The sequence below is a fragment of the Triticum dicoccoides genome, chromosome 3A, assembly GCF_002162155.2.
Source record: "Triticum dicoccoides isolate Atlit2015 ecotype Zavitan chromosome 3A, WEW_v2.0, whole genome shotgun sequence".
NCBI classification, from domain to species: Eukaryota; Viridiplantae; Streptophyta; class Magnoliopsida; order Poales; family Poaceae; genus Triticum; species Triticum dicoccoides.
This window is the reverse complement of record NC_041384.1, coordinates 282939825-282957736: the sequence shown is the minus strand read 5'-3', so window position 1 is coordinate 282957736 and position 17912 is coordinate 282939825.

The window sequence follows — 17912 nt, the reverse complement described above, 5'->3', positions numbered from 1 at the left end:
CGGGTCAGTACATTGAATGTACTGGCAAATTCACACCATAGAGAATAATGAATAATGACTATCACTACATGCATATTTGGCTGGTGGAAAAGCTCTATGGTTATAAGGTTTTGCGTAAAGCCAATTTTTCCCTACTGCAAAGGAATAAATTTATTTAACTATCATGGTGGTTGTTGAACATCGAGAATGGTTGACAGCATTCCGATCCCAATTAAGTGAACAATTAAAACCCAACAACATTAATTAGAAGTAACATGTCCACATGATATTCAAGTACTAGATACTCAAGATTGTCCATAACCGGGGACATGGCTAATCATGATTACTTTGTACACTCTGCAGAGGTTTGCGCACTTTTCCCCACATGACTCGATCGCCTCCGTTTGTTTTCTCGCACTACATGGTGTTTGAGAAACGGATGACCGAGACATAGTCTTTCAGAAGCGCTAGCACCTTACATGTGGGTAGACCGGTACACCTACTTTCCCCTATATCTGCTAGTCTACCTGTAAGAGTTCGCACGACTTAATCAACTATGCCAGAGCCCATAGTAGCATGTGGCTGCACACGGAAGTTTCTAGCATGAAAGATCTTATGATCCCTTTGAGCCTGGGTGGCGGTCCAAAATAAAACAGGCAAGTCCTGATAGACATCAGGTGCCTCAATCCACGTAGATGTGTGTTTAAGTTGCCACCTTAGATAAACCATTAAAATTATCAACTCACATCTGTCATGGATATCACTCACCCAATCCACGTCTACTAGCATAGCATGGCAATAATAAGCAACGTAGAAGTAACTCCCAAAGGTTTCATAATAATACAGGTGATAGGTACTACCTCATCTACTTCCCATCCCACAGTTTAATTAGATCCTAATCATGCAATGTGAGAGGATTGATCTAATGCAATAATACATGGGTTGTAGAAAAGGTATGATCATAGTGTTACTTGCCTGCAAGGTAGATGAAGATGATTCGTACTTAAAACTCTTGATAGATCTACTCGTCACACTCCGGTCAATCTATCGTAAGCAAAAAATAGTAACCACACAATAAGTACTCATCTAAAGCACAAGTAAAACTCGAACGAGAGGATGAACCAGAAAGTTCAACTTAAGAACTCCGGTTGCAAAGAAAGAACGAACCGAACAAACGACGGAAAACAAACAGCGGAAGAAAACAACTCGGTTCTAGCAAGTTGAAACTAGGTCAAATTTTACCATAGCAAAAACTTATTCAAGTTGATTAGACGGAACGGCGGTTTCGAGACGAAACTCCAGGCGCTTGAATCACCTGATTCCGATAAACGAGCGAGAAGATAAACTAGAATGAAGATCGGATCTGAGATCGCGATCGCGGAATAAATCTGACGAAAAGAAAGAGACGAACGGTTAAACGAACGGGCGTCGTTAACCGGGAATAATCGGTGATCACGTTCGTTGAGACGAACGGTCCGAAAGAAGAACGAAAACCGATCTAGGGTTTTCGTTAAAGAAACCGAAAAAGAAAACGGAAAACCGATCTAGGGTTTTGGAAAAGAAACCGAAACGAAGAATCGGAGAGAAAAACCGGAAAAGAAAACCGGAACGGTTTCTTTTAAAAGAACCGAACCGCGGGGAAGAAAAAGAGAGGTGCGGGGCTACCTCCGGCGAGGCGGGGCGAACGGTGGCGACGGCGGCGGCGCTATAGGGGCGGCGGCGGCGGGTGAGGGGCGCGGGGTGGGGCGCGGCTTGGGGAGGAGAGGGGGTTTGGGTTTGATTTGATGTGTTGGAGGGGGGGTGTGGGGGTATTTATATAGGTGAGGGGGGGATTTACTTGGGGTAGGGGACAAGAAATAGACTAGGAAAGAAAAACAAAACAAAGGAAAGGGGAGGGGCTACGGCCTAGAGTCCAAGCCGGACTCGGCTAGAGGCGAAGCGGCGGCCTGGCGCACTGGCACCTGGCGCCTGCGCACGCGCGCAGCTGGGGAGGGCGGCCGGCTGGCTGGGCCTTTGGCCCGGCTGGCCTGGCTCACTTTTTTTTAAACGGTTTCGTGCGCAGAAAACAAATGAAAAGAAAATCTAAACGAACTCCAAAAATTCTAAAGTAAATTTTCCCCGACTCCTAAAAATGAGTCGAACAAAATGAACTTTACTCCGGACCTAGAATGCAATTTTCGAAAACGCGCATTTTTCCCTATCCAAAGAAAAACAAACAAACACCGGAAAACGAAATTTGATCTATTTATTAAATCTTCATTTTTCCTATATTTTGGGAAAGTCATATTATTCCCTCTCTCATATTTTGATATCGGAAAAATAATTGAAGATGAAATAAATAAATCAAATGATCCTCTTTTCAAATTCGAGAAAACTCTCAAATATGAAAATAATGAAATCTCCAACTCTCTCCGAAGGTCCTTGAGTTGCGTGAAATTTCTAGGATCGACCAAAATGCAAGAAAATAAGATATGCATGATGATCTAATGTATAACATTCCAAATTGAAAATTTGGGATCTTACATTAATCCTTCCCATAGGTTTCTTAATGGTGGAATGCGCAAGATGCAAATTTAATGGACAATCATCAAATTCACGGAAACCTAGCATATCACACAAAGTTTTTGGAATCGTGGAAACACTAGCACCTACATCACATAAAGCATAGCATTCATAATATTTAATCTTAATTTTAATAGTAGGTTCCCACTCATCATAAAGTTTTCTAGGGATAGAAACTTCTAGTTCAAGTTTTTCTTCATAAGATTGCATTAAAGCATCAACTATATGGTGAAAGCTTTGTTTTGATCATAAGCATGAGAAGAATTTAGCACAGATTGCAACAAGGAAATACAATCTATCAAAGAGCAATTATCATAATTAAATTCCTTGAAATCCCAAATAGTGGGTTCATTGCTATGTAAAGTTTTGACCTCTTCAATCCCACTTTTATTAATTTTTGAATCAAGATCTAAAAACTCTGAATCACGGGGACTCCTTCTAACTAAAGTTGACTCATCTCGAGGCCCGTATTTATCAAGATTCATATTGGCAAATAAGGGCTTAATAGGAGATACACCAATCATTTTAGATCTTCATCACTATTATCATGAAAACTAGAAGAACACGCTTTTACAAAGCAATCTTTCTTAGCATGCATCCTGGCGGTTCTTTCTTTGCACTCATCAATGGAAGTTCCCATGGCTTTGAGAGACTCATTGATATCATGCTTAGGTGAAATAGATCTAAGTTTCAAAGTATCAACATCAAGAGAAATTCTATCCATGTTGCTAGCCAACTCATCAATCTTAAGCAATTTTTCTTCAAGCAAAGCATTGAAATTCTTTTGCGAATTCATAAATCCTTTAACACTAGTCTCAAAATCAGAGGGCATCTTATTAAAATTTCCATAAGAGTTGTTGTAGGAATTACCATAATTATTAGAGGAATTACTAGGGAACAGCCTAGAATTAAAGTTTCCTCTATACGCGTTATTACCAAAGTTGTTCCTACCAACAAAATTCACATCCATAGATTCATTATTATTCTCAATCAAAGTCGACAAAGGCATATCATTAGGATCAAAAGAAACACTCCTATAAGCAAACAACTTCATAAGTTCATCCATCTTTCCACTCAAAACATTAATCTCTTCTATCGCATGAACCTTTTTACTAGTACATCTTTCGGTGTGCCATTGAGAATAATTAACCATAATATTATCTAGGAGTTTAGTAGCTTCTCCTAAAGTGATTTCCATAAAAGTGCCTCCTGCGGCCGAATCTAAAAGATTTCTAGAATCAAAATTCAATCCAGCATAAATTTTTTGTATAATCATCCATAAATTCAAACCATGTGTAGGGCAATTATGTATCATTAATTTCATCCTCTCCCAAGCTTGTGCAACATGCTCATGATAAAGTTGCTTAAAATTCATAATGTCGTTTCTAAGAGAGATGATCTTAGCGGGAGGAAAATACTTAGAGATAAAAGCATCCTTGCACTTATTCCATGAATCAATACTATTTTTAGGCAAAGAAGTGAACCAAGTTTTAGCACGATCTCTAAGCTAAAATGGAAATAGCTTCAATTTAACAATATCATTATCCACATCTTTATTCTTTTGCATATCACATAAATAAACAAAGCTGTTTAGATGGGTAGCTTCATCTTCACTAGGAAGGCCCGCAAATTGATCTTTCGTGACAAGATTCAGCAAAGCAGTATTAGTTTCACAAGATTCAACATCGGTAAGAGGAGCAATCGGAGTGCTAATAAAATCATTATTGTTGGTATTGGAAAAGTCACACAATTTAGTATTATCATGAACCATCATGAAAAACAATCAATCCAACACACAAGCAAACAAGAGGCAAGCGAGAAGAGACGAACGGAAAAGGGCCAATAAAACGGCAAAGGTTAAGTGGGGAGATGAAAATGAGAGGCAAATGGAAAATAATGTAATGCGAGGGATAAGAGTTTGTGATGGGTACCTGGTATGTCTTGACTTGTGCGTAGATCTCCCCAGCAATGGCGCCAGAAATCCTTCTTGCTACCACTTGAGCATGCATTGGTTTTCCCTTGAAGAGGAAAGGGTGATGCAGCAAAGTAGCGGAAGTATTTCCCTCAGTTTTTGAGAACCAAGGTATCAATCCAGTAGGAAACTACACGCAAGTCGCCTAGTACGCGCACAAACAAACAAGAACCTCGCTACCAACGCGATGAAGGGGTTGTCAATCCCTTCACGGTCACTTACGAAAGTGAGATATGATAGAGATAATAAGATAAATATTTTTGGTATTTTTGTGGTATAGATTGGAAAATAAACATTGCAAAATAAATAGTAAACTACAATTGTCGATCGGAAACTTATATGATGTAAAGTATACTTGGGGGCCATAGGTTTTACTAGTGGCTTCTCTCAAGACAACATGTATTACGGTGGGTGAACAAATTGCTGCCGAGCAATTGATAGAAAAGCGCATAGTTATGATGATATCTAAGGCAATGATCATGAATATAGGAATCACGTCCGTGTCAAGTAGACCGAAACGATTCTGCATCTACTACTATTACTCCACACATCGACCGCTATCCAGCATGGATCTAGAGTATTAAGTTCATAAGAACGGAGTAACGCATTAGGCAAGATGACATGATGTATAGGGATAAACTCAAGCAATATGATATAAACCCCATCTTTTTATCCTCGATGGCAACAATACAATACGTGTCGTTTCCCTTTCTGTCATTGGGATCGAGCACCGTAAGATTGAACCCAAAGCTAAGCACTTCTCCCATTCCAAGAAAGATCAATCTAGTAGGCCAAACTAAATCCATAATTCGAAGAGACTTGCAAAGATATCAAATCATGCATATAAGAATTCAGAAAATAATCAAATAATATTCATAGATAATCAAGTTCATAAACCCACAATTCATCGGCTCTCGGCAAACACACCGCAAAAAGAGTTACATCGAATAGATCTCCAAGAAGATCGAGGAAAACTTTGTATTGAGATCCAAAGAGAGAGAAGAAGCCATCTAGATACTAACTATGGACCCGAAGGTCTATGGTAAACTACTCACACATCATCGGAGAGGCTATGGTGTTGATGTGGAAGCCCTCCGTGATCGAATCCCCCTCCGGCAGATTGCCGGAAAAGGCCCCAAGATGGGATCTCACGGTACAGAAGGTTACGGCGGTGGAAAAGGTGTTTTGTGGCTCTCCCCGATGGTTTCAGGGTATAAGACTATATATAGGCGAAATTAGTAGGTTGGTGGAGCTGCGAGGGGCCCACGAGGGTGGGGGCGTGCCTGCCCCCCTGGGCGTGCCGCCCTACCTCGTGGCCGCCTCGCTGCTTCCTTGACGTCCACTCCAAGTCTCCTGGATCACGTTTGTTCCAAAAAAGATCCTCGCAAAGGTTTCATTCCGTTTGGATTACATTTGATATTCCTTTTCTACGAAACACTGAAATAGGAAAACAAAAAACAGCAATTTGCATTGGGCTTTCGGTTAATAGGTTAGTCCCAAAAATAATATAAAATGGTATATTAAAGCCCATTAAACATCCAAAACAGATAATATAATAGCATGGAACAATAAAAATTATAGATACGTTGGAGACGTATCAGTCTTGTGCTCGTCGCCGCCCACCCACAGTGCCCGCGTGAGCTGCGTCGCCTTCCCCCTTGCTCATTGATGTCGTTCGTCGCCGGGCGCCGTGTCCAGGTGTCCTCCAGCGGAGCCCGATCCCGTCCTCTCGCTTGCCTATAAATACAGCCCTCCCCAGCCCTCTCGAGCATCACAAACCCACCTCACACACTCCACAAGACCGTAGGAAGACGTAGCCTGGACGGGCAGGCCTCAGGCCGCTGTCCTCGAGCTCAAGCTCGCCGGTGATCCCCACGGTTTGCCTCCACCGCTCCAGCCCCTCCCAGGCGCGGGCCACTCTTCTAGAGCCTCCGCCATACTTCGGTGGTGCCGTCCGACCCGGTTGGAGCCACTGGTGCCGCCTCCATCGCCGTCATCCCCAACTCCGTCGACCTCCACTCTCTGCCGCCGTTGGACAGTCCCATTCCAACGTCGTCCGACCACCCCTAGCTAATCTACGGTCACGGGCAGGTGCGCCTCAGTCTTCTCTCTTGATCTATCCCTCTAGCTCCGGCCAAGATGCCCTCCTCGCCGGCGTGTGCTCCGGCAGAGCCACGCCGTGCTCTGTTTCCTTCTTCCCCTCCCTCTCACCTGACTAGCGGGGCCCGCTATCAGCCACTCCAGCTGCGCCCAAAGCGGTACGAGTGGTGGCGCCCCGTGGGTTTACGTCTTTGACGTCACCCCCCAGTTCTGTTTTTATTTAAATCAAAATTCATATTTAAACAAAGAGCTTCAAGCAGGCACAACTTTGTAACCATAAGTCCAAATGAATTGATTATTTTTGCATTGTGTTCTTTATGAAAATATCTAGCAACACACCAAAAATGAGATTTTCTCTGTTGTCTAGATTTTCTAGTGAATTTCAGAGTGTTTATTGATGTTTTCTTTTTATGTTTTTTATTGTATTCAGAAGGTGAAGCGTGTCTTGAGGATCACCAGGAGGAGTGTGAACCTCACCTGCACTAAGGCAAGCCACAACAACATACATGGTTCCATTGCAATATTTGTGATTTTTCAACTTGAATGAATAATTTATATCATGCATTTAAATCACTAAAGTAAATATAAATTTATTCTGTTGAATGCTTGTTTGTGTTGATATGTTTGTTTATAGAAGGTTAAAGCTAACTAAGTTAGTTTAAGTCATTAGAAGTATATTTGATTATGAAGAAATAATTTGTTTATGAAAAGAATTAGTTTGGTTAATATTTTCTTGAGTGAGAAAAGAATTATACTAATTTATTGCCATGGTTAGTTTGCTGAATAAACATAACCAGAAAAGTGTTATGAGTTTCTGATATGTAAGGTCAGTGCCTGATATAGTTGATCCATTATTGTTCAAATGATAAGTGATGCATGTTATGATTGCATTTGCATGGCATATCATGACACCAATTATTTTTACTTTATGTTGAACCTGATAATAACTCAACTTGAACATATCGTTCATCGGGGCATGGTGCCACTGAATCGAGTTTTTCCCCAGTGCAATCACATTTGCCTTTGTGGGAAGGCCTTTATTCGGTCCGTTGTCATGCCTCTGGTCGGTGCCTCCAACGAGGAAGGTTATGGGTGTTCGTTACCCTGGCCCGGTAAGCAGACATAACCTTGTGAGCCCGTTGTTGTTATGGTACCGTGTCCCCATTTGGGACCGTTTATGTTTTGCTATGACGGTGGCCGTTGGTGTCTTTGGTAGACACGGGGCCACCCAGGACTTAGCTCAATGGGGAGTGAGTCGGAGTGGCCGGGAGAGTGTCATGGCAATGGAGGGGTTCCATTAGAATGCCATTGGTCCACCCGAATGGGAGTGCGAGGCCATGGGTTCCGTGGTGTGGGTACAATGCGCTACCTCTGCAGAGTGTATTTAATCTATCGATAGCCGAGTCCACGGTTACGTAGACGCTCCAAAGTAGGTCACACCATGGGTCAACGTTTAAATAATTTTGCACACTAAGATAATAACTTTGCACTATTGTAAAGAGGATGGTTGAGGAACCAGTTTGATGATGGAGACCAAGTTGTTGGTCAGTTTGTGATCCAAGAAACATCACCATTTGGTTACGAGGTAACCCGATTAAAGACCAAGATGTTGGTCCGTTTGTGATTCGAGAGAGATCACCATTTGGTAAGAAAGTACGAGGGACTTGAGTCACGAGATCATGATCACTTCATTTCTAGTATGATTTTGCGTTAATGATTAAATTGGTTAATTATCAAGATATTGTTTGTCATTATGTTTATGCTTGTTGTGAGCTTGCGAGTACATTCAATGTAGTAACCAGGTGTGTCATGCCAGCTTTCAGGAAAGTCTCGTTGGAACGAAGTGCTGTCCAAGTCTAGATCGTGTCCACAACGGTGTCCCTGTGCTATGGAGTCCCGCTTCGTCGTCGTTCCGCTGCCGCGTAGTTGTCGTGATCGAGGCCCCTTTATTTTCACAAAATAATGTACATATTGTTCAGTCACACTGTGTGTGCTGCTTGGCCTCGCAACTCGTTATAATATGAACCATATTCCGCTAGCATCAATAAAGCGATTGAATTCTGTACCAAGATGTTGTGTGTTCCTAGAAGACATGGTCTCTGGGCTGACAATACAAGGTAAACTGGTTGCTTTGAGCCGGGGTGCCACAACGCTTGGTATCAGAGCTGCGCTGACTTTAGGACACGCTAGAGTACCCCCGTGTAACTAGACATTAGTTAGAGTAAATGTTGAGTGCCCATAGTGTTTGTAGATGGTTGTTGCATTGCATACACTCGTTTATTTTATTCTAACCTACTAATGGATGTGAGTGTAGATAGCTTCGGTGCAGTATCCGTGCCAGCTGCAGCTGATGTCGTACATGTTGCCGCATCTCCTTCGTAACATGTGGTGTCGGCTGTACCCTCTCGGTGACGACCCAGTCTATCGTGTGTTCCGGGAGCGTCTAGTAGACTCAGTGTATGAGTATCACACAGTGGTTACTCTGCACACCAGTTCATCTTCCAGCACTTACATTCGTACCTCCAAGAGCGGTTTCGCTTCTACCGCTTCTCAGGCTGTCCAGTTTTCTGCATTTGAGGTCCTCGTCGAGCTGCGCTATAACGAGGTCCGAATGCAGAGCCATCCAGGTTTCCACTACTATCCCTCCTTGCACAACAACGGTCGTGTCCATTTTCCTATCATTGATCCGGAGTGATAGTACTGTTAGCAACCTTTCTCGCTACATCACTGCTAGCTACCTTCTGATTCACGAGTTGGCTCGAGAGCTGACTCATGCTCGCACTACTTTAGCCGCTACTAGAGACTTCACTACTCCATCATCTACGGGATTTACTCCTTATATTCCATCCAGTTCTAGCTCACCTATTTCACCGGTTACTCCTCTGAGTAGCTCGGGCACCTCGATCGTGAATCCTCTCAGTGCTCCTGCTGAGTGGGTTTCCCTTCTCACTACCCCCGCAGCCCCAATGCTCCAGCCCCATCCTGCACCTGCTCCGGAGGGAGAGCCCTCGAGGCAGCGTCGTCGTGTTACCTTTAACCCGGAGGTCTCAGCTAACGCCGTCAGTTCAGGATCCGAGTCCGCTTTAGGAGAGGACCCCATAGCACTAGCAGAGCATTAGAGCGCTCGATTATCCGCGGTTGTCAGGTTGGTGTATGGATGTAGTCGTACGAGTCGTGATGTTCCGTTTCATATATGAGAGTAGTTGAACTTATTATGTCATTTATCTTTTATGTACGAGTCTATGTATAATTATGTTGGAACTTTCTTTTATTCGACGTGTTTCCTTCGTTATTTCGCTTTCTTTCGGGTTTTGTCGCTGGCTTTTCCCCACTATATTTTTGGATGTTGCTCATCTTGGTTGCGTTGTCTTGGGAAAAGCAAACAATAGGATGACGCGGGGAGGCAGCAGTAGCGACGCTTATGAGGATGTCCTTGTTCGTCGTTCCGCACGACAGGCAGGACACTCCCCCGAGCCGTACGTTCCACCACCGCCTCCACCGCCAAATCCACCCTCCACCGAGTAAATTCTACGCATCTTTGAGGAAGGGGGAATAATGATCTGATTGAAATATTAAGGAGTGTGCAAGCAATGGTTGGGCAGAATGGAAATCAGAACGGTCATCACTCCAAACTGTCATATTTCTAGAGAACCAAGCCCCCCAGTTTTAGTTAGGTTATTGATCCCTTGGACGCAAACGACTAGTTACGAACTATTGAGAAGAAGCTTGAGATTTCTTGTACTGAAGAGGATGACAAAGTTCCATTTGCAACTCATTATCTTGAAGGCGCTGCCGCCATATGGTGGGAAAATGCAAAAGCCGTGTGGCCTGCTGATGAAGAAATCACCTGGACAAAATTCAAGGATAAGTTCCGTAAATACCATATTCCTACTAGAATTATGAATGTCAAGCAGCGTGAATTCCTCGCGCTCCTCTAAGGAAGTCAGTCTATGAATGAATATTTGCATAAGTTTAATCATTTGGCCCGTTACTCCCTTCATGATGTGGCCACCGAAGAAAGAAAGGTGGACATGTTTCTTGGGGGATTAAACCAACATCTTTGATGCACCCTCAGTATGTTTGATTTCCCCGATTTCCAAACTCCCGTAAACAAGGCCCTCATTGCTGAAAGAGAGCACAAGCTTATCCATTACAACAAGCCTACAAATAACGATCACAAGCGCAAATTCGAGCCGAGGAAGGAGGTTCTGCCAGTGCAAAAGGCTCATACCTGGCAGCATACTCAAGTAGAGTACAAGCCCAATTGGAAGCATATTCTCAACCAAACCACTACACAAGTCAAGAATTTCATAACCAACCCGGTGCGAGAAGAGTGCCAGCACAACAATTCTTGTTTCAGTTGTGGGAAAACCGGACATTATGCCAGGCAGTGTCCCAAGAATGCCAAGACTAATGCTCCATTCAGGACACAAGTCAACTGTATGGGGTCATACCTTGTCCAGCAAAACATCACCGGGCAAGTCCATCACCTGTCAGTAGACGAAGCCCAAGAGAACCCCAAAGTCGGCATTCGTATGTTTTCTGTTAATAGCATACCTGCCATAATTTTATTTGACTCTGGGCTTCCCACTCTTTTATTTCACGGAGTTTTGCTGCCCAAAACAAATTTCCTTGTTCAATTTTGAGCAAGAATATGCTGGTACAATCCCCGGATCTTTGCTCAAAAGCAATCTGGTCTGCCGTAACCTAGAAATAAAAAACAATAGAGTCTGTTTTCCAACTTCTTTGATAGGCATTGAATCTGCAAAGTTGGACATTATTTTCGGGGTGAATTGGTTAACCCAATATCAAATATGCATTAATTGCGCGGCCTGAGAAGTCACCTTGACAAGTCAAGAGGGGCATGCTACAAAATTCTATGCCCGTAGGAGCATAGCCAAGAAAGAAATGGTCTTCACCGCTGTGGCTGGTGAATTGGAATTAATTCCTGTGGTCAGTGAGTTTCCTGATGTATTCCTAGAAGAACTGCCAGGCATGCCGCCAGACCGAGAGCTTGAGTTTGCAATAGATCTTGTGCCCAGAACCGCACCGTTATACAAGAAATATTATCGGGTGCCTTTGTCAGAATTAGTGGAGCTAAAGAAACAACTTGATGAGATGCTCAAGAAAGGTTATATCTGTCCCAGCTCTTCACCATGGGGATCACCTGCTATATTTGTGGATAAGAAAGATGGTAGTCTCCTTATGTGTGTCGATTTCCGTCAGCTAAATGATGTCACCATCAAAAACAAATATCCACTGCCCAGGATTGATGACTTATTTGATCAACTTAGTGGGGAAAAAGTATTCTCCAAAATTGATTTAAGGATAGGATACCACCAACTCAATATTAAAAAGGTAGATAATCCTAAGACATCGTTCACTACACGGTACGATCTTTATGAATATACCATTATGTCCTTCGGCCTTACTAGTGCCCCTGCTTTCTTCATGCATATGATGAATAAAGTATTCATGGACTTCCTCGATAAATTTGTGGTGGTTTTCATCAATGATATTCTTATATACTCAAAAAGTGAAGAAGAGCGCAAAGGACACCTCAGAGCTGTCCTACAAAGACTCCGTGACAATCAACTGTACGCCAAATTCAGTAAATGCGAGTTTTGGCTCAAGCAAGTTGGATTTCTTGGGCATATACTATCAGCGGAAGGTATAGCTGTGGATCCAAGCAAGGTGAAGGACGTGCTTGATTGGCTGGCACCCACAACAGTATCCAAAATCCGGACTTTCCTTGGATTAGCCAGATACAATCGTCGTTTCATTGAACGTTTCTCTAAGATTTCCATGCCGATGACAGAGCTTCTCAAGAAAGATAAGAAACTTGAATGGACTGAGGATTGCAAGAAAAGTTTCAATGAGCTGAAAACCAGACTGACAACAGCACCTGTGTTGACTCTTCCAGACATGTACCACAGCTTTCGATGTGTACTGTGATGCTTCCACACAAGGTCTTGGATGCATACTTATGCAAGATGGCAAGGTCGTAGCTATGCATCTCGACAGCTACGACCCCACGAAGGGAACTATCCTACTTATGATCTGGAATTGGCCACGGTGGTTCATGCTCTAAAAATTTGGAGACACTATCTCATTGGGAAAAGGTGCCAAATATTACCGACCACGAAAGTCTCAAGTACATATTCACTCAACCTGATTTGAATCTCTGCCAACGAAGATGGCTTGAGTTAGTCAAGGACTATGATCTTGGAATTAATTACCACTCGGGTAAGTCCAACATGGTTGCCGATGCAATCAGCCGAAAGCCTGTTAGTCTAAATACCATGATGGAATCCTTGCCTCCCGAACTTCAAGTGGAGACTGTTCAGCTCAATCTGGCCATAGTTGATGTTGGTCTTGCTAATATTATGGAAGTTACTCCTACTCTCGAGGATGAGATCCGCAAGGCCCAGCCAAATGACCCAGTCCTACAAAAACATGCCAGGCGTATGTTAGTAGGACATACCGTAGATTTTTCTAAGGATCAGCAAGGTACACTGCGATTCCGTGGAAGGATTTGTGTACCAAGGCAAGAATATTTAAGGAAGAGAATACTATCAGAAGCACATAAATCTTCGTATTCTATTCACCCCATAGGTACTAAAATGTACGAAGACCTTCGACAAATATTATGGTGGGATGGGATGAAGAAAGACATGGCCTATTTTGTGGCATGTTGCGACATATGCAACAAAGTGAAGGCAGAACACCAGAAACTAGCCGGACTCCTCCAACCATTTCCCGTTCCACAATGGAAGTGGGATGATGTCTGCATGGATTTTATTGCAGGGCTACCAAAGAGTCAACGAGGCAATGACGCAGCATGGGTCATAGTGGACACCTTAACCAAGGTAGCTCATTTTATTCCCATTAAAACCACATACCGAGCCAATCAGCTCGCACAATTGTATGTGTCCAGAATAGTCAGTCTGCGTGGAGTACCTCGAACAATCACTTCCGACCGAGGGTCACTTTTTACCTCCGCTTTCTGGTCATGTCTCCATCAAGCTTTGGGGACAGCGCTAAAATATAGTACCGCTTATCATCCTCAAACCGATGGACAGAGTGAGCGGGTAAACCAAATACTCGAAGATATGCCTCGAGCATGTGCCTTGGCCCAAGGGCATAAATGGGAAAACTGTCTGCCGTATGCTGAGTTCTCCTACAACAACAGTTCTAAGGCCAGTTTAAAAATGTCGCCTTACGAGGCTCTGTATGGCCGTAAGTGCCGCACTCCATTGAATTGGTCTGAAACCGGAGATAGCCGCATTTTTGGAACATATCTCATGATGGAGGATGAAAAGCAAGTGAAGGAAATCCGAGACCCATTGCAATTAGCCAAATCCCGACAAAAGAGTTACTATGATGCAAAACACCGACAGATCAGTTTTGAACCTGGAGAGCATGTATACCTCTGTCGGGGAAACTGATCCACGAACACCTATGGGGCCGGCGGACCGAGCCCCTTTCGGTTCGGCGGGGGGCGGAGATCGCACGAAGAGCAGATCGAGGCGAAGCACACGAGCAGTTTACCCAGCTTCGGAGCTCTCCGGAGAGATAACACTCCTACTGCTGCTTGTCTGGTTGTATTATCTTGTGTTCTTGCCCTAAAGAGAGAGAGCGTAGTGTTTTTCTAGGTTCCGAACTAGTCGAACTTCGCGAACCAGTCGAACCGAACCCTCTCTACGTTGCGCATGGGCCTCCTTTTATACGCTAAAGGGGTCACCGACAGGTGGCAACTCAGAGAAGGGTACCAATGTAAAAAGTGAGGTGGTTGGTACAATTACTTGTACAGTGCACCCTACCTAACCCTGACGGCAGGGGACAAGGGCATTAAATGCCCGTCTGAGTCGCCCAAATAGTGCAGAAAAGGACCGTTAGGAGCGCCACCGTTCGCCATGATGGCGATCTTGTCAGCTTCGCATGCCACTGCGCACCGCTGGCTGCACAGCCTCCCGCCACGCGCGCCTGGAGAGGCCCCCAGAGCGACACGTTGGTGGATGCGCGGGAGCATGGGCACAGAGTGGCCGCCTGCCGCGGCAAGCGCCTTGCCGCTGTTGTTATCTTGTCGGGTCCGGAGGCTTGTCGCTCACCGGGCCTCGAGGTACCTTGGTTGGTCTTCCCGGGAAGCTCCTCTTGCCGGGGCCTTGTTGCCTTGCCGGAGCGCGTGGCGCGTCGCGGCAAGTTCCTTGGAGTGCCTCGGTTGGCCTTCCCGGCAAGCTCCTCTTGCCGGGGCCTTGTCTCCTGAGCTTAAATACTTTGTTCTTGAATGGCTCCAAGGGAACCACGGAGGATCTTGGTGTTAGCCCGGCAAGCCTTGCCGCGGGGTGCTGCAACTGCCTGTGCACAAGTTCGGGGTACTAGGGTACCCCTATTCTAGTACACCGACAGGAGCCCCGGGCCTGGGCCAGACACGGTGCCGAGCGCTGTTGGGCCAGGCCCAAGACAGTGCACGGGCACATGTGGACTGGGCTACGCCGAATCTCGCTCCGCATCCACCGCGCTCTCCCCTAACGGCATGCGTTGAATGCGGCATCGTGGGAGAGATCGTGGGTGGTTCTTTATTCGAAAGGGCGAAACGTCCGCCTCGTCCCTCTTTATAAGCAGAGGAAACAGGGGTAGTTCGTTCCCCCTCGCTGGTTGCTACTACCCCATCTTCACGAACCTCCGCCGCTCCACCCCCCATTTTTCTTGAAGCCGAGAGAGCAGCGCTCCGCCCCCCATTGCCACCAGCATCACCAACACCATCGACCTCCCCCACCACCTCCGCCATGGCTCCGAAAGCCGACAAGGGAAAGGGCGTGAAGTCGGCCGAGGCGCAGCGGCTCGCGGCGCTGCAGAAGGAGCGGGCGATCTTCTCCCCCCAGCTCGGCGTGAAGGAGCTGAGGGAGTACTTCTACCTCTTTTGGGCGACGGAGACGTGTGCGCATCCGTGCACGAGGGTACTCCCGGCCGCTGCTTCGGAGCTGGCTCCAAACGGGTACCCATTCTTCGCGCTATTCTTCTATTGCGGGCTCTGCCCGCCCTTCTCGAAGTTCTTCTGCGATATCATGAACACCAACGGCTTCCGCCTCCTTGACTTCACCCCCAACGCCGTTCTGACCATGGCAGTTTTCGCACATTTGTGCGAAAACTTTGTCGGAGTCCACCCTAGTGTTGCCCTTTTCCGCCACTTCTTCATACCTCGGGTAGAGAGAGGAGAGCCGCTTGCCGGAGGGATCGCCTGGATCTCGAGAGTCGGCAAGAAGGAGGCGTACTTGGAGGGTGAGCTCCGCAGCAAGTGGGAGGAGTGGAGAGCGGAGTGGTGCTGGATCGTCGAGGAGAATCCGCAGCCCTTCACCGCCGTGCGCCAAGCTCCAATAGTGCGCGGCAATGAATCGAGCAACATGGCCCCGGAAGACGAGAGGCTGAAGATCGCCATTACTAGGATCCTTCGCCTCGGGCTTGCCGGGCTCACTGTAGGCGCTATAGGCGCAGATTTCCTCCGCCGCCGCATCGCCCCCTGCAGGAGAGGGGGAGGCCCGCCTGGGAATTCAAGAACTCGGCGGACATCATGAGGTTGCGGCCGGGCCTCAACTACAACTTCACCGTCTTGGAGCTGGATGCAATGCTCCTGGAGTTGTTCAAACGCGACCCCCAGCACCCATTCACGCTGCCGAGGGGCGTCATTCCATTGTGCAACAATTCTTCGCTTGACCGGATCCGCGCCATGATGCCGTTGTGCGATTCACACGGAATCGTTCCAACTTGGCAAGAGCCCGCGGATGACATCGTGCAAGCGTTCTTCGACAACTTGGAAGAAGTGCTGGTCCATGCTGACGAGCAGAAGAGCCTCACCCGTGACACCACCGATGAGGAGCTGCAGCACATCGCCACTAGGGCGGAAGAGGTTGCGGCCGCAGCTGCCGCGGGCGCATTCGGGTTCACTGTGGAGGAGGCGGAGGCTGCAGAGGCGGCAAACCTCGCCGAGCGCGCGGAGTTCATTGGCGAGGAAGAGCCTGCCGGTTCTGAAGCTGAGCCGAGCGAGGCCGGCGAGGAAGAGCCCGAGCCTTCAGAAAACTTGCCGCAGGCGGAGCCCCCGGCCCCGCCAAGAAGGCGCCTTCGCAGGGCCGGGGACGCAGCGGGGCGGCAGCCGGGTCAACAGCCGCCGAGCCGTGCGACGCGCTCTACCGCGGCAAGCAATGTTGCCGCGGGAGCACCTCACGCAGCAGCGGCAACTGGAGCGGGATCTTCCTGGGCCACCGCCACCGCCCCCGCCAAGCGGGCAAGGGATCCTACTCCTCCGCCTCGCCGCACCGGAGGAGGGCCGGACTTCGATTTTCCGCGCTCAGCTCCGACGAGAAGGAAGAAGAGTAAGTTTCTTTGGTGCTCTTGTAGTTCTTCAATCTTGCTGTTTATATCTTGTATCTGACTTGCTTCAATCTGGACTCCTTTCTTTTCAGGACGCTGGCCCAGAGAGCGGCGAAGAGGGCCAAGGCCGTGGTGATTGTCATCGAAGATGACCCCACCGTGTCAGCAGGGGGTGGGTCCGAGACCACCTTGACGGACCCGGCAATCACTCCTCAAAGCAGCCCCCAGCGTAAGTTCATAGTTAGCTTTCCGCCGTCAGGCGCGCATGAGTGCTTTTTCCTTTGTTGATATCTTGCTTGTTGATTTGTGTAGGAGCAGAGCAGCCACATCAGGAGCGCCCGGAAGCTGGTCCCGAAGTGCCATCTGCTTCGACTATGCCGCCAAGGGAGGGGTTCCCGGTAAGGGAGCGCTCTTCGGCAAGGGAGAACTCTCTGGCAAGGGGCAGCACCGTCGATCCTGCGGCGGCCGAGACCGCAACTGCAGATCTTGGCACAGGTAACTCACTTGCCCAAAAACTTTCCCTTGGGTTCTTCTTCTTCTGATTTTCTTCTCTTGGATTTTTGATTGATTTTTCTCCCTTCTTCGTTCTTCAGACCCATCTGCTGCTGAGCCAATGGAGACAGAGGGCGCTGGCGAGGAAGGGGCCGGTGCTGATGAGACCGCCGGCGAGGAGGCCGCCAAGGCTGCCGCCGCAGAAGCCGGCGAGGGGTCGGGCGATCGCACTAACGACCCTGAGGCCGCAGGAGCGCCAGGCGCTGCACCGACCGCCGATCCCTCTGCCATTTCTGCCGAGTCGGGCTCCGAGGAGCCCCAGCCCGGCGCCTACTTGAAGGCCGGTGACGATATCTTCATCAAGCTACCCTGGGCGTCGAGCTCCAGGGTGCCGGTCGAGGGGGAAACTTTCAATGGGGAGGTGCTCGCCTCTGTTGGA